Raw genomic sequence first — 25194 nt, 5'->3', positions numbered from 1 at the left:
TTTTATTTCCCATAGGCTATTTGAATGATCCGGCAGGAAAGGGCTAACCTATATAATAAGTTCTTCGCCAAAACCTGTTTAACGCTATATGTGTTTCGTTAACTATTGAAGTACAGTTCACATAAAAATAATTACTAAGATTTTTCGAGGGCCTTATAGTTCGGTAACGCCAGTTAGAAGATGAAGATTTTTAGTAGTTTTTTTACAAACTAACTTAAATAGCCTCCCAGTTACGCCGACATACGTTGGACTTTAACTAATTGTCAAATTCGTTTTATTCACTCATAACTCTTTCTACAAAAGTTAATGGTCAGAAAAATGAGATATAAAACGGGGGTTCTATTAGAAACTGAGTTTGTAATAGAAACTCAGTATAGAATGTTATATGTTTATATGTGTGTTATATATGTGTATATGACATGTGACTCATGTACATAATGCATGAGTCACATGTCAAGTCATTATTTTTCTATTGTAATTACAGAATGGCACTGACAGCGACCCTCTGCACCACCAAACCCAGCCCGTATTACAGGCCCCCTGAGCTCCAGATAAAGGTCTTGTTAATTCAAGATCAGGCAAGAGTCATCGCCTGGGAGTTCAGGCAGAGCTCTGCGGTGGCTAAAACCACTAAGAATAATAAAATTGTGGCCATCACGGATGGGGAGACGGTGACAAAAATCACCATCTTTGAGGAGTTCTCCTCCAAGATCACAGAGGGGAAAAGTTATTTCATGAGGGGGCACTCCTTGCGGGGGGAGTCCCCTCCTTACTTCATTTTAGTTACCAGGGACACCAAGTTTTTCAGGAGCTCACCTGTGGTCTGCAAGGATGGGCTTATGGAGCAGGCGAGAGCCCTCCTCTGTCCCCCGTCCTTAAAGACAAACCTGCAGAAGGTGAAGGACAGCAAGGGCCTCCTCACAGTGGAGGGGGACATTGTGCAAGTATGCTGATTCTGTTCATAAGCGTAATACACTAAATTTACATTCCCAGTAGTTTCAGTCTGTGTACTTAGCTTATCCTGTTGTAATTCAGAGATATTATGTTTTTAGGTAGACAAAGTAATACAGTAAGAATCTGAAACAATGGATCTTCTGTAGTTTTTGTTTAACCAGACCGATATTATAAATGTTTTTTTACTTAAATGTCACAGTGAAATGTTTAGGTCTAATTAGATCAGTAAGTGATGTACCTTGTTGTTGTCAGCTTTCAGCTTTGAAAAAAGTCCGCAGTGGGAGAGAGGAGGTGCCACTAAGAGAGCTGAAGCTCCGGCAGGTAAGACACGAGAATGTGAGGATGAGACAGGGACTACCCCTTCAGTTAAAAAATGCAAAATTGCCTGTTTCATCATCCTTGAAAAAGAGTTGTCATACAAAGTTGTCAGTACTTTCAAACAGCTCCATGGTGCCAAGCATTTAAACAGTTTCCTGCCAAACACAATAGAAATTGCTTTTTCTAAAGCATTATAATGTGTGTTGCTCACTATAGCCATGTAATATATCACAGCATTGCTTAGTGGGAGTATCTGAAACTTTAGCAGTTAAATTACACGTCGGAGGTTTGTTGGATTGCTAAAAATCTGAATATGTTTACTGTAATATCTTTAGATCAACAAATATCAGTGAAGGCAAGGACCTGCTCAATATCAGAATGTCTGTGTTGAATTATAAAAGTGTTGTAGCAGAAAGCAAAGACATGGTTACACGTACTGAATTAAATTCATTATCATGATTTTCAAAACTCTTGCTCATTGTTTTCTTTTAGGACTTCAGGCTTTAGCATTACCAAATCAATTAGACTCTTCTCAATCTTTATCCATTTTACCTCCAGATCTTCATCTTTCAAAGCATAGGATATATATATATATATACACATATACATATAAAGTAGAACTCTTATGTAGTTCTAATATATCATTCTGTGTTATTTCCAGGATACATCTGATGTCACCATCAACCTGTGGCGTGATGCTGCCGTTGAGGAGCTGGTGCTTGGCAGCACATATAGTTTCTCGCACCTGACAAATAGGGCCGCAGGGGGTCAGCTGCAGTCAACGGCCCACACCAACATAAAGGTAAATTGCAATTCCTATTGACAAGGACATTGATGGAAATAAATGTGGGTTAAATTCAATGCAATAAATGTAAAATAATCTATTTTAACAAAAGTATGTGTAGTTAATACAGACCAACATTCAGGATAATGTGAAAAAAAACTTGAATGTGTTGAATTAGGTATCCAAAATTCGGTATACAACCATAGGTGTCCTTGTTAGGCATTAATCTCCTGAGCAGATCATGACAGGGCATTGAGTATATTTCATTAACCCAATAATGGTTGTGGTTTTCAACACTGAAATGTATCATGCAGATATAAAGGGACAAGTGATATCATTGAAATGAAAAAAAAAGGAAGAAAACAGTTTACTATTTGATCGCAAGATGTCTTGAGACATAAGTAATATTTCTTTTGGCAGATGGTGAGCGTGACACAGGAGGCAGTCGGGGTGGAGGTCCTGGGTGTTGCAGAGGGCAGCACAGAAGGACAGCTGGAGGTCCTGCTGTCCAATGGAGCTCTCCTGGACATCCAGGAGAGTTTGTGGGAGCCATTCGAGGCTTGCCTGGAAAAAGCCAGGCTTTATGTCACCATTAAATGTACAGGGAGAAAAATTTTACAAATGGTGGCAGTACAAAAACCCTCCCCCCCATTAGAGTAGAATTTAACGTTTGTTACGTTTGTTACGTTTGTTACGTTTGTTACGTTTGTTACTTTTGTTACGTTTGTTACGTTTGTTACGTTTGTTACGTTTGTTACGTTTGTTAGTTTGAAAACTTAAAATAGTAATATAAATAATAAAATCATTTATATAATAAAATATTAAGTTCAGAATTTGATTCAGTTGTAGTGTTTTAGCACACTCATATGTAACAAGTATGGCCAGAAGGACTATTTTCAGCTAGAGTCCAATTCATTACAATCCACTGATAATCAAATCCAATCAAATTAATTAAATTCCAAATTAGTTTATTTCATATGGAGCCAGTTAAAAAAGTGACCATGATAAGGAAATTGCTGTGAAATTTCTCCGATCCAATCTCCCTCCTGAGCGTGCAGAGGTAGCTGTGAAAAGAAAAAACTCCCTTTTAACAGGAAGAAACCTCCATCAGAACCAGAACCAGGAAGGGCGGACATCTTTCTCGACCAGCTGAGGGATAAACATTTGCACTGCACGGTCATCAATGCATAAACTATGTCTATGCATCAATGTATGTAGATTTTCCAAGTGACCTTCAACGTATCTGCGTCATGGTCCGCGAGCGACGCACATTCTTCTTCTTGAATGTCTGCTCAGGTAAATAGCCCTCTAACTCGGTCTGTCGCCAATGCAAATTTTATGAGATGTGGAACACTTTTGCTGTTCAAATAAGTTACATAACTGGTTTTAGGCTTAAACCGTATAAAAATAAAGCCACAAACAGCAAAAATATCTTGTTCGTGAGCCACGGTTACTTGACTGCTTTTGGCTAATAACGGTTAGCGACCATTAGCCTCAATGCTAACGGTCGCTTTATAAATTGTCTAAAACTGGTCCTAAGGCTGTGTCTAAGATGACTTACGAGGACTTAACATATAAATGTATTCATGCTGGTCTCTGCTTAGTTAAAACTGTTAGTTCCAGCCTCTGTTCAGTTAGTTTAACCACGAATAATGTTATGAGTGGTAAAAGCTGTTTCTATGCGTGTATTCATGGCTACCACTGACGTCACGTCGACGAGACCGCGGCCATATTTGTCCAATTTGACAGTTCTCCTCAGTTTCGCTATGGCGGTACACACCTCACACTTGAACTGGGTCCTGTGAAATAACACAAACCACATCATGTTCATGTCTCTGTAACTGAGACATTATAATAAATCTATTTAAATTCTTGAATGTAAATGATCAGAGACAGAGACAGCTGATAATGAGCATTACTCTCCCTGTGTTCTGTGGTTCAGGTAGATTCAGTCTTTACACTCAGATAACTAACACTGTCTTTTTTCAGACTGAGAGAGAAACCTGATTGCTGCTTTGGCTGGTAAGTACAGACTTATTGTAAAGTTAAACAGGCTGTAGATCACATCAGCAGACTGAGTTAATATATTTTGTATTTAAAAATCAGATGAACTTTATTTGCGTTACATCAGAGTTTGTGAGTGAATTCCCCCCTGAACAGACATTTAATGAACACAGAAATATTCTGTCCACACTTACTGAAGCTTTTAGAAAACATCTTTACTTTGTTGGTATATTTGTAGCACTGTTGTATTCAGATTCTGTCACCTGGAAATACTGAATGGATGTGTGGACTGGTGATGATTATACTGTGTGCATTGATGCATGTTTTACAGACAGAGTTTTAGTCCAAACTTTCCATTCAGACTGAAATATTTAAAGTGTTTCCAGTTAAAGTGAGTCTCCCATGTCAGCAGAAAGTGTTTCCTTATTTGTGGATGTCCCCATTTTACTGTCCTGTCCCTGTGGGCGGTGTCAGTGACTGACAGATAAAGCAGCCAATCGCAGCAGCTCAGCACATAATGTTCACTGCAGGGCAGCTGACAGAAGATGAAACTTTGTGCTGCTCCATGTCCCAGTGACACACAGTCTAAGCTGCAGTGTCATTACATGGTGTTTTATTGCCCCCCTGTTGGTGAACCTGCTGTGTCCTTAGCTGGAAGAATTTAACTGACAACTTTCTTTTCCTCCTTTCTTTAGACTACCTGAACTCTGACCCCTGCTCCTGCTCTGACTGGTGAGGACCAACATTTAGTTCCTTGATGGATGCGTTCCTGATACCTGCTCTGGTTCATATGAAGTGAAGCTTCCTGTCAGTGTGCAGCTATGTAACATCTAGCAGACCTGTCCTTCTCAAACTGCATGAATGAAGTGAAACATCGATCATTAGTCAGAGAACAGATTTAACCCTCGTGCTGCCTTCGGGTCACATGACCCAAAGGTTCATAACGAACCATCGTTGTGTTTACCCAATTTTACCCAATATAAAAACAAATACAAATAATTTTCTTTTAACCATTCCAATGTGGGGGGTCTGAGACAGCCCGACAGTTAAAAGAAAATGCTTCACTTTGTTTTTGTATGAGGTAAATTTGTCGCAGTACGACGGTGGGTCACAATGACTGATGGGTCAGAATGACCCGAAGATAACACAAGGGTTAACAGCTGATGTGTTACTGCTCTGATTTCCATCTTATCTCTGATACCCAAAGTTTTGGATAGTCTCTGAGAGCAGAACTGGGATAGTTTCCATGTTTCTGATCATGAACACATTCAGCCTCTCTGATCATCAACCAACAACATTTAACTACTTCAAGTCCACAAAAGTCTGGACCAAACCTCATCCTGTACAGACAAGAGCAGAACCAATCAGCTGTGAGATCAGATGATGTGTGTGTTCAGACTCTTCTGATCAGATACTAACAAACTGTTTCTCCACTCAGACCCAGAGAGAACTCAGACGCAGAGAGAACCGGACCAGAACTCCTGCTTGGCTGGTGATCAGATTTTTAGTCACTGAGGTTCAGTCCATCACATCACTGAGTATAGGAGTGTTTCACATTTTAATCACAAAGTTTTTGTGGTTTATCACAACTGCTGAGTTCACACATGAATATAAATGTAGTGAAAACAGACCTGTAAACACTGACTGAAGTTAGAGCCATGTGAGCTGAGCTGTTCTGACTGTATAGTGGATCAGAACAGGTCCCAGCAGCAGAGTCTGACAGTAGAAAGCTGACAGTTGAAAGCTGACAGTTTTAATGGAACATCACTAAAGGCAGAAATCAGTGTGTAAAGTGAGCAGAACATGTTGTGCAGTGATCAGTTCTGTATTGTTCTGCTTCATGTTGAACAAGTCAGTGGGTCTTGAGATTATTTTAATCAAGTCCACATTTCATAGTACCAGGTGTTTTCACACACATCTGGAAACTACTGGCCTAAAAAGTGATTTATTTAACTTTTTCAATATTCTGTTCTGTTGAAGCCATTAAATGTTTACACAGCTTATGTAACAGAATGCTAGATTAGATTTCTGCTATCAACAATGTCTAATTATTGTTTTCTCTGTGTCTTCCTGTTCAACGTGTCTCCTCTCATTGTCCCTATCATTATTGGACATTCTGTCTTTCCTGTCCCACCTACCCCCTCTATCTTATATTTGGACATTCTATCTTGTATCCATCTATCCCCCTCTATCTTATATTTGGACATTCTATCTTGTATCCATCTATCCCCCTCTATCTTATATTTGGACATTCTATCTTGTATCCATCTATCCCCCTCTATCTTATATTTGGACATTCTATCTTGTATCCATCTACCCCCCTCCATCTAATATTTGGACATTCTATCTTGTATCCATCTATCCCCCTCTATCTTATATTTGGACATTCTATCTTGTATCCATCTACCCCCCTCCATCTAATATTTGGACATTCTATCTTGTATCCATCTATCCCCCTCTATCTTATATTTGGACATTCTATCTTGTATCCATCTACCCCCCTCCATCTAATATTTGGACATTCTATCTTGTATCCATCTGTCCCCTCTCTATCTAATTTCAAAACCAGATTTGCTTTGGCTCACCAGAATTGCTTTGGCTCACCAGAATTGCTTTGGCTCACCAGAATTGCTTTGGCTCACCAAATTTGCTTTGGCTCACCAGAATTGCTTTGGCTCACCAGAATTGCTTTGGCTTACCAGAATTGCTTTGGCTCACCGTTCTCAGAACCAGATTTGCTTTGGCTCAACGTTCTCTGAACCAGATTTGCTTTGGAAAACCGAGGTTGTTTGGAACCTGGTCTTGCTGTTTCAGAAATCTGAGATCTCACCCAATTAATGAAGTTTATTCTTACTGAGTAAAACTCTAACTACCATATTTATTTATTTTTGTCCGCTGGTAAAAGTTAAAAACAAATTGTACTTTGTCTTGAGTTTGTATATTTCCTTAATAATTATTTTCTCTGTGGTGTGACCGAGTACTTAAAACATATTACTTATCTTCTGGATATTTACTGTTTTGTCCTATAAAACCTGTTCTTGAGTTGTAAATACATGAAATAAAAATGTTCTGACATAACTGTGTACATAAGGTAGACACTTCCATTCTTAATATTTTCCACACATTTGACAACAAACTGTTTCTACTTTCATAGTTTTTGTAATTAAGCATTGCATGTAAAATTACTAATTAAATAAATTAATTGGTAGATATTGATAAACTAAACAAAGCTACATTTGAAATATCACAACAACCGGAGTGTGTTGGTGACATCAGTACAAATAAAGTACGTTTTGAGGTTTTGAAGCACAGCAACAATGCCAAGGAAGGGTCAACGTTCTCAGGCTCAGAAGCTCAGATGGCAGAAGGAGAAAGAATCTCAGCGTGAACAAGCAGAAGGTATCCCAGTGTCACAGAACGTATCTTATGCTGAGGTTGTAAGGAGAGGACATCACAGTGATGGTATGTATGTTGGACAGTCTTCTCATGGACAGCAGGTAAACAGCAGAGGTCAGAGTGCAGTTTCTGATGGGAACACTGTCATTGATGCTGTCCAGCATGATAAAGAACAACAGGTGAAGCAGAGTGTACCTCAGGTGTCTTATGCTGACATGGTAAAGAAAGGATGTGATGCAGCTGGAACATCTCATCAACACCGTGTGAATGCGGAACCTCAGCCATCAATGACACATGTCTGTGCCTCACACAGTCAGGCTTCATTAAAATATGGAAAATACAGGAACAGTCAGTGTGTGACCAACAGTTTGGTCTTTCTGTCATTTCTTCATGAGAATGAAAAGATTAGCAGAGCAGATCTTGACCTAGTTCTGGATAAAGGTGATGTTGTGTACAGACAGGCCAGAGAACGGTTTCCTAACAGTGTCCATTTGGCATCTGATGAACTTCCAGATGAAGTGTGTGCACGCAGGTCAAAGTATCAGGTAGACTTGACTCGGCTGTCTGTGTATGGAACATTTGGAGGTGGAGAGAGGCTTCTCAGCCTTGAACATGGACTGAGCTTTCTGTCATCAGGTGTACAGTATGGGCTGCTTATCATGTCAGGGTTATGTATCGCAGTTTTCAGATACAGATCTGGTCAGTACGGATACTTTGACCCACACTCCAGGAACACAAATGGAATGCCACTGTCCTCCAGGCTGTTGAACTTTGGTACTGCTGTGATGCTGAAATTCACACATCTGAGTGACATGATTGACAGGATCAAGTTGTGCTACACAATGTTTGACATCCAGTCATCTTGTATGTATGAACTCAAACCTCTGTCATTTCACTGTGTGAACACATCCAACCAGAGAAATGCTGTTTCAGACACAGGCTGCAGACACACAGCTGTTGATATACCTCCTCTGTTAGAGGAAGCTGTCAATGAATCAAACATGCAAACAGCCACTGATCAGTCTAAGAACATTTTACCAGAAATGTCAGCTGACACAAATGCTGTTCAACGAGAGGTTGATGTTACATTCCTAACACAGGCTTCTCCTGCACATGAGTGTAACTTCACAGAAGAAGTGATGAACCCTGTTGTAGATGATCTTTGTGACGATGTAATGGAAGGTGTGTCCACTGATATCAGTTTTACATCTGATGTTAAACAACAACATGTCTCATTCCCTCCTACCAGTGCTGACAAAGAAGCAACAAGAGAATCCAGTTTCCTTTTATCGCATGATGCTCACTGTGAATCAAACCTTTCACCCTCAATAAGAAACAATGTGTCCACTAAGCTCTCTGATACTGTACTGATAGGAATCTCCTGTAAACTGACAAAGTTAAATAAACAGCAGAGGAAAAAACTGAAGAGGAGACTAAGGACAGAAAAACCTCGACTAAGTAAAGAGAATAAAAAGAAGAAAGAAAGGGAAAAGTATGCTTCAGATGAAACTTTTAGAGCAAAGAAAAGCTCTTACTCAAACCTGACATATCAAAATAATCTTGATATTAGACAGAAGAAAACCCTGCAAAATATTAAGAAGTATAAACACAACTCTGAATTAAGGGAAAAACATGAATCATACATCAGAGATTCTTACAGGAAAAATCTGAAAGTCAGAGAGAAAAAGAGAGAGAGCGTGAGGAATTCCTACAGGGAAAATGCTGAATTTAGACATAAACGAAAACAGTATCTGAAGCAGTATTTTTCTAATAATTATAGAACAAACAAAGTGTTTCGAGATAGACAAAAGATGAATATCAGAAACCGTTACAGTCAAAGTGAAGCTTTTCGACAGAAACAAATGAGCTACATCAGAAACCGTTACAGTCAAAGTGAAGCTTTTCGACAGAAACAAATGATCTACATCAGAAACCGTTACAGTCAAAGTGAAGCTTTTCAACAGAAACAAAGATCTTATATCAGAAACCGTTATGCAAATGACAGAGTATTCAGGCTCAGACACAGACAGCTTATGAAAGATTTAATGAGAAAACGATATAACAATCATTCATTTAGGATGATGCATAACATCAGATGTACAGTGAGCATAAAAAGAAAATACAGACAGATGAACAGAAATACTCAGAGTGAAACAGAGACCAGAGAAACACAGAGTCTGCAACACGAGACAGTTGAGAATAGATTGATCAATGAAGCCATATCTGTGTTTAGATCTAATATTAAGGCTGGTCCCACTTATGTCTGCACTGTGTGCCACAAGGCCTCGTTTCCCAACCAGGTACGAACGTGCACAAGGTCAAACTATGACAAAAATCCAAATGTGGTCGCACAATGTCTGACAGGAAAGTATGTTCATGTTTGTGATGAAGCCTGCAGAAGTGAACCATGCACAGTTCCTGATGAGAGAAGGAAAGAGTGGATTTGTCACACATGCCACGCTCATCTAAAGAAAGGATGCATGCCAAACCTCGCAGCAGCTAATAAACTTGAGTTGTCTGAAATTCCCAGCGAACTGTCAGATCTGAATATTCTGGAAAGACATTTGATTGCTAAGTGCATACCGTTTGCAAAGATCATTCCTCTTCCAAGAGGCAGACAAAGACTGATCAGGGGAAATGTTTTGTGTGTGCCATCTGAGGTCCAAGAAACAGTCAATGCATTACCCAGACTGAGGAGTGAGTCTCAGGTGATGAGAGTGAAACTGAAAAGACGTTTGTCTTACAGAGGGCATCAGCTTTTTCAGACAGTAACCTGGTCTAAACTAGTCTCTGCATTACTGAAACTGAAGCAGGTTCATCCACAATATCAGGACGTTACTATTAGAGATGAAGCTGAACTCTGTGACCCAACACTTCCTGATGATGATGATGATGATGATGATGTTAGCATGGGGGAGGATGACTATGATGATGCAGATTTGATGCAAATTGACATGTGTGAGAGAAATGCACTGTGTGAGGCAGAAAATGAGCCTGAAAATGATCAGAATGGTGAATGTGAACAACCACAGCAGCAGAGAGATGATGGAGACGAAGGTGATCTGCCAAATGGAGGGTTTGCTTTAGAATCATGCCTTCAGCCTCTTGACATATCAGAAGAGATCCTCTGTTACAGTGATAACACTTATTGTGTGGCACCAGCACAGAGGAATAGCCCAGTAAGCTTCTTCAGGACTCCACATTTGGAATCAATGTCATTCCCTGTACAGTTTCCTACGGGCGAGAACACATTGGACCAAATGAGACACATTAAAGTCAGTCCAAGTGGATATTTCAAGTCACGGCTTTTTAATGTGGATGATCGTTTTGCCAGAGACCCAAACTACTTGTTCTTTGCACAGTTTGTGATAGAAATACACTTGGCTAATAACAGCATGACGATACAGCTGAGGAAAGGTAAAACTATGACCAGAGATGGACGCATGATAACTTCAGGCATGTTACAAGACAAAAGAGAGGTTGAGAAACTGGTGAGAAATAAAGATGCAATCAGATTCATGCAGCCACTGAGAGGGACTCCAGTATACTGGGAGAAAACCACTAAAGATCTGTTTGCCATGATCAGACAGTTGGGAACTCCGACGTTCTTCTGCACATTTTCAGCTGCTGAATTCAGATGGCCTGAAGTGATTGAAGCAATAAAGAGACAGCAAGGTGAAGAGGTAGATTTTGAATCACTTGACTGGACAGCTAAATGTCAGATTCTGCGATCCAACCCTGTCACATGCATGCGTTTGTTTGATAAGCGTGTTGAGGCACTATTCAGAGATCTGCTGCTCTCAGATGCTCAGCCACTGGGGAAAGTGATTGACTTTTTCTACAGAGTAGAGTTTCAGCACAGAGGAAGTCCACATATTCATGGAATGCTTTGGATTGATGGAGCACCTGAACTGGATGTTTGTGATGATCAGACTGTGTGTGATTTTGTAGACAGATACATCTCAGCACAACTACCTGACCCAGAAACACAACCTGAACTGTACCAGAAAGTCTCTGAAGTACAGAAGCACAGTAAGAACCACACTAGGAGTTGCTTCAAGAGTGTGAACTCTGGTTGTCGGTTTGGTTTTCCAAAGCCACCCTGCACAAGCACAACGATCACAAGACCTGGTGAGGATGATAACACTGGAACTGCAAAGAGCAAACTCAGACCTCTGCTGCAGCTGCTGAATGAACCTGAAATCGCTTCCTTGAGTCTAGAGCAGGTCCTCTCTCAATGCAACTTGACACTGGCAGAGTATGAACGGTACCTTCAGAGTATGAACAGAAAGACTGCGATCCACCTGAAGCGTGATCCCAAAGACTGCTGGATAAACGGGTACAACCCACATCTGCTTAAAGCCTGGGACAGTAACATCGATGTGTCTTTCATTCTGAATGCTTACTCGTGTATACAGTATCTGACTAAATACATCACAAAGAAAGAAAGTGGTCTGTCAGAGTACCTGAAAACAGTCATGGAGAATTCCAACATGGACAGAGTTAATGAGTGTGATGAGATGAGAGCTGTCATGCAGGCTTACTCAAAAAAGAGAGAGATCAGTGCTCAGGAGTGTGTGACTCGTGCATGTGGAATAAAGATGAAAAAGTGTTCACGCAGTGTTGTGTTCATTCCTACTGATGACAATCCAGTGAAAATGAGTCGCCCCATGTCATTCTTGGAGGACACCCCGTCAGAGTCTTGTAATGTCTGGATGACAAGTTTGAGTGACAAATACAAAGCCAGACCTGAGACACCAGAGTATGAGGAGATGTGCTTGGCTGATTTTGCTGCTACCTGCAGGTTTGTCAGTGCAGACCACTCAAAGCGTGATGGCGTTTTACCACTTCTGAATGAGCTGGGATTTGTCCAAAGGCGGAAAAATGATAAGCCCTCTGTCATCAGATATTACCACTGTTCAAAGGAGAAACACCCAGAGCAGTTTTATGCCAGATTACTGAGACTGTACCTTCCTCACCGATCTGAGTATGAAATACGAAGTACCGATCTTCCAACCTACGACTCTTTTTACAACTCTGGCTGGGTCCAGCTACCAGGCTCAAACCGTCCTGAGAGTGTGAAACATATTGTCAAAACAAACAGAGACAAATATGAGAAAAACACTGAGGAGATTGAGAATGCACTTGTAGAGTTTGAGGAGAGCAGAGACCATGTGATTGATGAATGGTGTAATCTTGCTCCTGAATCTGAAGTTGTGAGGTTGCCGTGTGATGATGACCTGCAGGAAAGAGAGCCAGACGATGAACAGGAAAATGTGCCCGACTATTGTCCTCAGTCTGCTGCTGTAACAGAAATGAGAGCCATCAGAGAACCTCCAGCTATGGATACAGCTGTGCTACGACATATGTATCAGAACCTGAACCAGAAGCAGGCCTGTGTGTTCTATGCAATCAGAGACTGGTGCAATAAACTTGTGTGTGGCCTAAATCCAGAGCAGTTTTTCTTTTATGTCAACGGTGGTGCAGGAACAGGAAAGTCACACCTGATAAAATGCATTTACTCTGAGGCATCTAAGATACTGAGCAAACTGCAACTCTACTCAGAGGAGTTTGACATATCAAACCCAACTGTTTTACTCTCTTCTTTCACTGGAACTGCAGCTTTCAACATCTGTGGCACAACACTTCACTCTCTACTGAAGCTTCCCCGCAGTCTGAAACCACCAATCCAAGGACTTGGTAACAAACTGGATGAACTCAGATCTGAACTGTTTAATGCTCAAATCATCATAATCGATGAGATCTCGATGGTTTCGAAGCCTCTTTTTGCTTATGTGGACGCACGACTGAAACAGATCAAAGGCAATCAGAGAGCGTTTGGTGGAATGTCAGTTTTAGCTGTTGGAGATTTTTATCAGCTGCCACCTGTGCGACAGTCTAAACCGCTCTGTGTACACGATCCAGCAGATATTGACCTGTGGCAGGAACATTTTCAGATGATCACTCTGACTGAGATCATGAGACAAAAAGATGATGTTGCCTTTGCAGACATGTTGAACAGGATTCGGGTGAAACAAAAGGCAGATGAGCTGTCTCAGGCTGACAGAGATTTGTTGTCACAGACCATCACTGAACGAGCTCGTTGTCCCACTGAGGTTCTGCACATTTTCCCCACAAATAAGTTGGTTGATGAACATAACTCAGCAACACTGTCTTTGTTCCATTCCAACATTATAACGATCGATGCAGATGACTTCCAGAAAGATCCCCGAACAGGCACAATGGCACGAAAAGACACACCATATAAGGGAGGTCGAAATGATTTAGCAGACACTCTGAAAGTTGCTGAAGGGGCTCGTGTCATGCTCACCAGAAACTTTGATGTTCAGAATGGTCTGGTTAACGGTGCTTTTGCCACACTGATGAGCATCGTGACTTCTCAAGATGATCAACACATCACTAAGCTGGGCCTGAGGATGGACAATCAGACAGGTGTAACAAGAAACCAGAGTGGAGCTCCAGAATCTGCCAATCTGGTTTACATCGAGAGAGCAGAGGAGAAGCTGAAACAGAATGGAGTGGTACGTAGACAGTTTCCTGTGAGGCTGGCGTTCTCGTGCACTGTCCATAAAACCCAGGGCCTCACAACACATGCAGCTGTGGTGTCACTGCAGAAAATCTTTGAAGCAGGTATGGCTTATGTAGCTCTCAGCAGAGTGACGTCTCTCAGCGGTCTTTATTTACTAGATTTGGATGAAAAGAAAATATACGCCAATCCTGAAGTGACTGCAGCGCTCGAGACCATGAGACAAGTCGATGTGGATCACATGATGCCTCTTCTTCAGGTGAGAGAAACAGTAAACAGGCCTGACACTCTGACCCTTGTTCATCACAACACAGAGGGACTGCCATCTCACATCGGTGACATCGAGAAACATCATGAGCTGAGGCTAGCAGATGTACTGTGTCTGACAGAGACTCGCCTGCAAGGCTCCTTTGTTGCAGACAGTCTTCAGCTGGACGGCTACAACATGTTTAAACGCAACAGACACGCATCCTACACTAGATATCCTCAGATGGCCAGCAAAGAAGGTGGTGGAGTTGCTGTTTATGTGAGAAACCACATTCAGGTGCGTGAAAGACAGTATTTGCATAATGTGACTGATCTTGAGTTTGTGGCTTTGAAGGTTGAGGCTCCATTCTGTGCAGTGATTGCAGCTGTGTACAGACCTCCTGACTACAGTCTGAGACCGTTCCTGGAAAACCTGGTAAGCCTTTTGGATGCACTTGAGGTGTTGGACTGTCACCCTGTTATTGTGTGTGGAGACTTCAATGAGAATCAGGTACTCGGGTCAACAAAGCCAATTCTAGATCTGTTTCAGTCTAAGGGATATGTACAGCTGATCACCTCTGCCACCACAGACAAGAACACACTGCTTGATCTAATTTTCATTTCCCAGCCACAGAGATGTCTCCAGTCAGGGGTCATGAGGACGTATTATAGCTATCACAACCCAGTGTTCTGTGTCCTGTCCACCAGTGAACCATGAAGAGGTCGGTGAGTCTTAAAAATCATGAAAAATGTAAAGAATTACTGCCTGAAGTTTGTATTTTTGGTGAAGAGATAATAATGTTTTCTTTAGAAAAGTATTAAGAAAAGCTATTGATATTTAACAGAATAAGATAATGAATTTTTCCCAGATACTGTAAGTTTTCTCAATATTGAACGTTTCACCTCATAAAAGATTATTTACAGCTGTTATAATACTTATAATTTAAATAATATGACACATATAAGTTATAATGAATCAAATGATGATAATATATTAAAATGATAATGGGTATAATAATATTAAATACATTTATATCACCTCTATATTCAACCCGTTGTGGCCTGTGCATTTATCTGGGTGGGTTGGGTCAGGATTGATAAATGCACAGGCCACCACTGTCTGAGCAGCTCTACAAAAGCTGCTACATTTACCATCAGAAAGCATGAGCTCTAGGTGCAGCACATGCTTTCTGATGTACCAATAACACCAGCTGATACCCCACTGGGGTGGAGGGCAAAGTGGGTTGGGGGTGGGGTGGCCGGTCAAAGAACTATAACTCTACTATAACTTAAACTGTTTAGATGTTTAGCTTTGTTTCCTCCAGACAGGAGACATGTTCTCGTGTATCCTTCATGACAACATCCTTCAGCACCAACTCCAGCACAACAACACACACTTCAACATCATCTTCATGAACTGTCAGTCCAAACCAGACCCATCACAGAGAAATCTTCTACGTCCTGCCATCCCAGTGTTTCTTCAAAGCAGAGCATAAAATGGCCCCTGTTAACCCTCACCTGACCACCTGGCTGACCCTGAGAAAAACCACACATCATGCTGCCTCAGACCACCAGCAACAGTGAACTCAGCACTGCTGCATCATACAGAGACATGTCCTCCTCCTGCCAGTGACCAGGGTTCTTCTCAGCTTTCAGAAGGTAGAGTGGAGATCTTCTCTTTGGAAATACAAAATATTAACTTCATTACTCTGGGTATGCTAATTCCCAGTTCCATTGTCTTTCTGTAGGCCTTTCTCTCCTGTGAATCCTTCATAGCTGAGACCCTCACAGATGAACAGAAAGTTATCATCAACACTTCTGAAACATCCACATGTTAAATCTCACTGACAGGAGATGATTTGTGCTCTGCAGCACTGTTCAAGGTATAAACTTATCATGCATCATGTGACCTTTCAGCTTGTGATTTTAAAGACTAAAGTTCATGACTATATATTTGTTTTCTCCTCAGGATCAGTTCCACCTTCATGCTTGCATCATCTTCCTCTCCAGTAGAGACAAACTGCTGTTGACTCTTTGGTTGGTGGTCACATGTCTGTCACCCGTCTTCACACACATCCATAAAGGATGTGAAGGGGACCAAGGGCCTCCTCACGATGGAGGGGGACATTGTGCAAGTATGTTGATTCTGTTCATCACAGTAACACACTGATACACTAACTTTAATCAACATTCCCAGTAATTACAATGTGTGCACTGATCTTCTGTAGGTTTATTGTTAAATCAAACCAGTATTATAAATGTTTTACTCCTCTCTCCTGATTGCATCAGGAGAGAGGAGGTCCCACTGCGTCAGCTAAAGCTGCAGCAGGTCCTCTGTGCAGCATCAGGTCTTCATAATGAGGCTCAAAGGTAAAAATACTCCTGGTTTCCTCTTGAAGGACTGTACCCATCTTTCCAGTGTTGCAGCGAACACTGAGCAGGTACATGGAAGCAGCAGTTCAGCAGCCAGTGAAAGTGAAAAAGGTCACATGGTGAGAACACTTTACATCTTCACATTGACTCTGTGCTCCTTTGACTCTTTAGTTTGCACCATCAGATTAAACAAACAGCAACCACATAAAAGTGAACTGTGGACAAAATGGAGGACTCTGAGTAACATTTTATCCTGTCCATCTGTGTAAATGTGAATGTTTATTTCATGTTTCAGAACAATGCATTAGTGTTTTTCTCCATCACGTTTCCTCATATCTGGTCACTGTTCACTAGAAACTTTGACTACTTCAGATATCATGTGCAAATGTACTCATGAGCAAACCAGAGAGAACTGGTTTAGTCGTACTTGAATAAGACAGGACTCACACATAGAAAATAAACCCCACCATGTGAAAAGAGATACGGCTGAACAAAACTGCGAGTCATTGAAATTGTTATATCTTTGTTTATCAGTGTTCAATAAAACACTTATAAACAGTGTATTTTATCAGTGTATTTGGAAACCGATAAACAAACAGTAATAACCAACTCATATTTACCATGCGAGTTATGGTAAAGACACAGTTATTACCATAACTCACATATTCTATGCCTTGTTTTATTCACTAAGAAAGAAGGACCAAATTCAAACTTGGTTACCATAAAACCACAGAAAATAAGTAATGCAAATGACACAGGATGTCTGAGCAGGTTTAGTGTGTTGGTGACTTATATTGTTCAGCCCTGCCTTTCAATATGATCACAGAAACCAATAATGGGAATTTAGTTTTGTACTAATTTATTTGTCTATCTTCTTTGTGTTATTTATTTTTTCTTATTTAATATATCCAACAGTTTTAGGGTGAGACATAAATAAATACTCTAGGAACATACTCACATAGAACTACTTCAATCCAAACAAAAACCTTTTATTTTATATATTTAAGTTTGTCCTTTGACAAAAATGTGTCTTCTTTTGTTCTCCATCATGTTTTCCTGTATTTTGGTTATCACTGAAACAATGACGTAGTTAAACTAAATAAACTGACCTCTTCAGTGATCACATATAAATGTACACATGAAATAAGTGGATTGGATGGATTTCGTAGTAATTATAAAAGGAATAATACAGGACCCACACTCATGTTGTGTTGACTCATTATGGAGAGCATTCCTGACATTTGGGAATGCTCACAGCCACCTGCATTGATGATCAGGTTATTATTTAATAAGTAAAACCTTTCTCAACTGTCCACCATATGGAAACTAATGATAGCAGAACAGTTTATAGAACATTTTATTTGGCCATTTTAAAGACCCCAAAAAATTGCAAATGGATGAAGAAACACACTTTTGAAATGGAACACACGATTGAGTGAATCCTGTCTTATTGTGGGGTATCAGCTGGTATTTTGGTTTGGGAATATTTTTTATTATAACTAATATTCATATTAGTAGTTCTGTAAGTTTTAAAGATTAACATAAGACTATACATTTGATTAATAATATTATTGTTGAAATATAACATAACATATCACATAATAATGGACATTATTTGAAATCCATAACAGAACATGACTGAACCTTGTAATTTCTGTTTTTCCAACTACTTTGTGAAGTGTTTTGTTGAGGTTTTTGTAATAATCAAAAAATTGGTTGTATTGTTAATATTTTATTAAAATGTTTTCTAATGCTTTAAAAACAATTATTGTGTCGCCTTCATAAAAACTGAACAATCATTAATCTTACTGGACTTGGTTCAGTTTAAGATTTCATTTATTCCTTTCCTTCTAATATCAGAGTACATATCAATGGTCATATTAGCTTCTTTAAATATATATTTGTTTAACCCTTGTGTTATCTTCGGGTCATTCTGACCCATCAGTCATTGTGACCCACCGTCGTATTGCGACAAATTTACCTCATACAAAAACAAAGTGAAGCATTTTCTTTTAACTGTCGGGCTGTCTCAGACCCCCCACATTGGAATGGTTAAAAGAAAATAATTTTTATTTGTTTTTGTATTGGGTAAAATTGGGTAAACACAACAATGGTTCGTTATGAACCTTTGGGTCATGTGACCCGAAGGCAGCACGAGGGTTAACAGTTGAACTTCTTTACACTGTATTGTTCAGCACTGTTCTTTTTTTACATGTTTTACAGTAGTTTGTTTTTCAATGCTAATTCAGCTCCACGTCCTTCCACAAGTACTTTCCAGCTCTGAAAAAAGTTCCAGCAACTACATTTCTGCTAATTTTTCCCCTTTGTCAACTTATTTAGCATCTTTAAGTGACTTCATTTTATAAGGATTGAAAAAGAATTCAAAATATGAACGGAATTCATTTTCAAAATTCAATATTAATCGTTGTATGCTCCACGGACAAAACTTGCACCATCATCCTTCTGCAACAAAGTGTCGCCGTGTCTTCCTGTATCGGCCCTACTGCTGTATGTTTCATTCCATCAACACATTGAATCCAACTAAGAAAGCCGAGTAAACGCATAGGCTACATCTGCTACTGCTAATACTATCCCAACTATAATTTAATCTGTTAAAACGATAATATTCTTGTTACGACTAGCTAGCCTACTTCTTCTTCTGTTTAACAGTTCAGCTTTCAGCTTCTCCCACATTGTAGGCTATTTTAGCTCTTAGCTTTGTTAAGATGATGCAGTTCAGCTTCCACACTGCCTCTTTTGTGTGACTCACACATTTTTGAAATTCATTTCAGCTTGCGGGTATTTTCTCATTTCTCACTTTTATACTTTTTAAAATATTAAGGTTTTTGTGCAAATTATTCTCCCTTTAAAAGTAATGGTAAATCCTTTCAAATCATTGTTGGAATGCTGCTCCAGCCCCTTTCAAAAATACCTTTCGGTTGCTTTGAAGCTTCAGCTTATAACTTTCTACTAAATTTTCACTATTTTCAGCTTTTTTAGCATGGTCAGCTATCCCCATTCAGGTTTTCAGCATTCTCACTGCTGTTTCGCAGGAACAGCCTTTTCTAGTTATTATTGTGAGAATGCTGTTAAGCATTCTCACTATTGTTTTCCTGTTTCTCTTTATTATTATTATTATATCAACTTCTTAGTTCTTCCGCCGTTTTTTGGCCTTTAACTCGTTCTGCATACTTTAACCGATTCCTACAACTTTTGTATCAAAACGTTCAGCTCCTTCAGGAGATGATGGCTATGACTTTTGGTATTTCTCACTTTTATACTTTTTAAGACATTAAGGTTTTTGTGCAAATTATTCTCCCATTAAAAGTAATGGTAAATCCTTTCAAATCATTAAAAAGCTTCCTCCTCTTTCAAACGTAACTACTTCAGCTTACTTTCAGCTAGAGACACCATTCAACCTTTAAAATGTTCACAAGACATTCAGCTATTCCCAAATGATTCAGCTTTTTCAAATGTTCAGCCAATTTTGAATTATGACAGTTTGAAATACATTAAAATGTTTGCTCCTTCTTGATTTTTATGAATGAGCAGCAAGCACTGCTGGCTGCTCTTTTTCTGATATTCAACTAATTTGTCAAACAAATTACTCTAACGTTCATATAGTTTAACTTACAGAAACCAGTTATACCTTAAAATGTAGGAAAAATTGTCCTCTTTCAGCCAATGTAACTACTAAAGAGCTCACATTTACAGATTTTCAGCTATGAGCCTTGAAGCGAGAGCAGCCTTTCAAATTCTCTCACTAACTTCAATGGAGAGGTGAGTAAAATCAGTCAGAGAAAGCAAGAAGGAACAAGATTTTGAAACTGCCGATAGAGTCGTATTTCTGACCGCACAGACATATAAAGGACATCTCTGGTTTCGGCAGAGTCTTGGGTCTCGGAAAATATCCTTATATTTTGGATTGGACGTATAGTTTTGCGTCTAGGTCAACTTGTTTGAGGTGTGGATGCTAGGTAAATGTTCGTTTTTCTCTCTGCCTAGCTCGTTAGCTATCACAGCTGCGCCATCACCGTGGCAACCAAACAAACAAGCACCAGGAAAGCAAAAGGAACACGTTTTTGAAACTGCAGGTAGAGTCGTATTTCTGACTGCAAAGACATATAAAGAATATCTCTGGTTTAGGCAAAGTCTTGGGTCTCGGAAAATATCCTTAGATTTTGGATTGGACGTACAGTTTTGCGTCTAGGTTAACTTGTTTGAGGTGTGGATTGTAGCTACATTTCTGTTATTCTCTGCCCTCAGCGCGTTAGCAATCATAGCTACACCATCACCGTGGCATCGACAGACACGCACCACTCAGTCTCTCACACAGGTGATTGGTACGTTTACTTGACCATGAGAAACACGATTACTAGCAATTGTCGGTTTATGCCAATAATACGATTACTCCGTTTACATGTGTAATTAGTTATGCGATTACTCAATAAACACGTCTACATGATTCTTTTTTATTAATCGTTGTATGCTCCACGGACAAAACTTGCACCAACATCCTTCTGCAACAAAGTGTCGCCGTGTCTTCCTGTATCGGCTCTACTGCTGTATGTTTCATTCCATCAACACATTGAATCCAACTAAGAAAGCCGAGTAAACGCATAGGCTACATCTGCTACTGCTAATACTATCCCAACTATAATTTAATCTGTTAAAACGATAATATTCTTGTTACGACTAGCTAGCCTACTTCTTCTGTTTAACAGTTCAGCTTTCAGCTTCCAAAAGGAACACGTTTTTGAAACTGCAGGTAGAGTCGTATTTCTGACTGCACAGACATATAAAGAATATCTCTGGTTTCGGCAGAGTCTTGGGTCTCGGAAAATATCCTTATATTTTGGATTGGATGTACAGTTTTGCGTCTAGGTTATCTTGTTTGAGGTGTGGATTCTAGTTTGTGTGGATTCTCTTGTTTCTTAGTTCTTCCGCCGTTTTTTGGCCTTTAACTCGTTCTGCATACTTTAACCGATTCCTACAACTTTTGTATCAAAACGTTCAGCTCCTTCAGGAGATGATGGCTATGACTTTTGGTATTTCTCACTTTTATACTTTTTAAGACATTAAGGTTTTTGTGCAAATTATTCTCCCATTAAAAGTAATGGTAAATCCTTTCAAATCATTAAAAAGCTTCCTCCTCTTTCAAACGTAACTACTTCAGCTTACTTTCAGCTAGAGACACCATTCAACCTTTGAAATGTTCACAAGACATTCAGCTATTCCCAAATGATTCAGCTTTTTCAAATGTTCAGCCAATTTTGAATTATGACAGTTTGAAATACATTAAAATGTTTGCTCCTTCATGATTTTTATGAATGAGCAGCAAGCAGAGTGTGCCACTCTGCTTGCTGCTCTTTTTCTGATATTCAACTAATTTGTCAAACAAATTCCTCTAACGTTCATATAGTTTAACTTACAGAAACAAGTTATACCTTAAAATGTAGGAAAAATTGTCCTCTTTCAGGACAACCCTTTGACGCGTACGAACACACCGGTGTGTTGAGTCCTGGCTGGTCCCTGGAGCGTACCAACACACCGGTGTGTTGGAACGCGTCCTTTAGAATGTCCAGTTTGGCTTATTACGTAACAATAAACTCTTCAGCATTAGCCTACGCGTATGTTATAAACATGAATCTCAATTTACTGTATATTTTGAGAAAGTTTACCTTTATTATCCATAAGAAAACGTTCAAACAATTTAGTTTAGCTAATGTTAGCTAACAGCTAACCAAAAATAACTCACGCTTTACTCACGCCACCTAGTAAACCATAATATTATCCGTTTTCCTTGACTTGGCTATCGCTTTCAACAGATTTTACTATTGTACAACCAACCAGAGATCGAAATAATAGATATACGTTCACAAATATGCATCTAAAACATCTGACATTCGTCTGTCTTTCGTCTCGTTTTGAGCTACTAGAGGCCATCTTTGATTTTTTTGTCTTCCGGCAACAAATATGACCCTTGATGATGTACCCCTTGACCCCGTACACCTCAGTATTTTCTCGTGAGAAGATTAGGTCATCTCGTTGACCATTTGACACCCACAATGCAGAGTACTGATCAAAACAAAAAACATGGCAGCCTACATTATCGTCATTAGCCAAGTTAGCTTCTCGAAAGCTACACTACGATAATATATCATATCAATTCACTGTGGATTCACCTGTGTGAATATTTAAAAATCGGAACAGTAATGACAGTACTAAGTTATTTTAATAAATATTTTAATAAGTTAAAAAGCCCACACCAACACGTTTCTTAATTTTTAACACGTATCCTTTTACTCATTTCAGGTAGCTAATTACATGTCCAGGAAAGGGTACAATCTCGTCATTGTCACGTTACATATCAATGAATATCATTAGCACACAGCTATAAAAAATATCACATCAAAATTATTTAAAACCTTACTGTGTAGGGGTAGGCAAAGCTTCCGTCAACATATCGGCAAAAAGGTACAGCATGTTTGAGTTGTGTGATGTACTGGCTATGTTTAGGACATGATCCTTTACACAGGATCCACTATGGACATCCAGGATCATGAAGGGCTTGGGATTTCTGGATCTGTTGTCATGACAAGTCAACTGGTATTTATTGTCATCATATACTTACAGTACACAATGAAACAAAACAACGTTCTTCCAGGACCTAGACATAACCTAGACAACTACAACAACTGTGTGGAATTAGGTCAATAAAATTGGTCCAATAAGACAAGATGAAATTTGTGACAAATGCCTCAAAACACCAAGAAGTGGGGATACTGTGAATGTAAACAAGTAAGCTAGTGCAAGGGAAACTGAATGTAAACATAACATACTAATACCATAATACATGGACATCAGTTATTGAGGTAGCAGCAATATGCAAAAATATTGAGTTTGATGATGTACAGGAGCGTGTGGGGTGCATGGGTTTGTCCACAATGCGTGTGGGTTTGGGGATGCAGCATTTGGTATAGATGTTTGTGAGGGAGGGCAGAGAGATCCTGACTATCTTCTCAGCTGTCCTCACTGTCCTCTGCAGGCCGTGATGCAGCTCCTTGGGATGCTCTCTACAGTCCCTCTATGCAATGTGGTGATGGTGTGGGATGGGAGATGGGCTTTCAGCCTTTGCAAAAAAATAAACATGCTGCTGGTACATCAAGGAATTAGGTGTTTGACGGTCTCGTTGATGTTCAGCAAGGAATGGTCACTTTGTGCTGACCGTACTTGCTCGACACCTGAGAGAAGGCCATGTACTATACATGGACAATTTGTACAGCAGTGCTGTCATGTTCTGTTTCTTGGAACGGGGCCTGTGCAGGCCAACATTCACCTGTAAAATTATAGGGAGATGTTCAAGATATAGAAAACGGTCAACAGCAGGCAATCAAGTGGTATGACAAGTGGTGCGTTTCATTACCCTATGAAACATTACAGTCATACATTGCCGTCTTGTCATTTCAATAGGTTGTTAGATTGAATAAGCATAAAGTCTGGTTTATTCTACATGTCGTCCATCAACTAGCCCTAGCCCAGATTTTCCAAACAAATTACACTTGCCTCTCATTTTTGCTTGAACTGTGGCCTGACAATAAATGAGGAATACATTTTCTATCAACACGGAAATTAATGACAGTAGATGGTAGCAAGAGATCACAAAACATAGCCATCAATATAGAATGGATGTCTGAATTATTGTGTTTGCTTTAATTTGACTAAACATGGCAAGTTAGTAATCGCTAGTTACCTGAATAATACCCTTTACTACGAGCTAGCTAGTAAAAACATCAGATAGTGGAAAACAACCACAGGTCATGCTTTCGTCTCAATATCATGCCACAGGTATGTGTATATTTTGTGGGTATAAATAATCTACTCACCAGAAAAGTTTCCCAGATAAAGATGCCAACCAAAAAGGTTTGAAGGTATCCAAGCAGCATGAGCTTGCTTGATCGCCTTTCGCCGAGGTGTGTGGGAGTCATGTTCCAGTCTCGCCTATAGCTCAATTTGGTTGACGATCAACAGTTGCTGCTAATTTACTTGGCTATGTTACGTAGTTTGTGTAGTAGGATTATAACAAAGTAATGCAAGTGCATCTAGTCAGTCTAGCGTATTACTAGGATTGTAATGTATCGTTTTGTTTTCGTTTAGCTGGCTTCCATCCAGTAACTTATTTTGTGAACACTGGCTGCGTTGCCAACTCAGAAGGTTTACGAGATGGAAGCCAGCTAGAGAAAACAAAACGATGAATATAAATCAAATTAGACTGACTGGATGTATCCAAATTATTTTGTTTTCGTTATAATCCGACCACACAAACAACGTAACATAGCCTAGTAAATTAGCAACAGCTAACTTGTTGATTGACTCTTTACTACACTACGAGCTAGCTAGTTTGGCAAAAACATCACCTCGTGAAATACAACAGTTCATGCTTTCATCTCAGTATCGTGCAAACTATATGGGTGGTATAATTTGAGTTATACAAATACTTCAGTCACCAGAATAATAGCCAAAATATCGACTTTGAAGGTTTCCGCCAGTCCCCTGAAGCGGAAGAAATACG

General features: G+C 39.7%; 2 long non-coding RNA genes across 2 annotated transcripts; both read left to right on the top strand.

Moving 5' to 3' along the window:
* The first annotated feature begins 3972 nt into the window (after positions 1-3972).
* On the top strand, positions 3973-5610 carry LOC134009971 (uncharacterized). Its single transcript, XR_009928291.1, has 3 exons — positions 3973-4078; positions 4756-4792; positions 5499-5610. It is a non-coding gene; the product is annotated as an uncharacterized LOC134009971 (long non-coding RNA).
* Positions 5611-15726: 10116 nt separating this feature from the next.
* On the top strand, positions 15727-16487 carry LOC134009511 (uncharacterized). The gene is made up of 3 exons (XR_009928237.1): positions 15727-15908; positions 15998-16132; positions 16219-16487. It is a non-coding gene; the product is annotated as an uncharacterized LOC134009511 (long non-coding RNA).
* Positions 16488-25194: the final 8707 nt, after the last annotated feature.

The sequence above is a fragment of the Osmerus eperlanus genome, chromosome 23 (assembly GCF_963692335.1).
Source record: "Osmerus eperlanus chromosome 23, fOsmEpe2.1, whole genome shotgun sequence".
Taxonomy (NCBI): Eukaryota; Metazoa; Chordata; class Actinopteri; order Osmeriformes; family Osmeridae; genus Osmerus; species Osmerus eperlanus.
The sequence above is the reverse complement of the archived record's forward strand: the minus strand, read 5'-3'. Positions and strand labels throughout refer to the sequence as shown.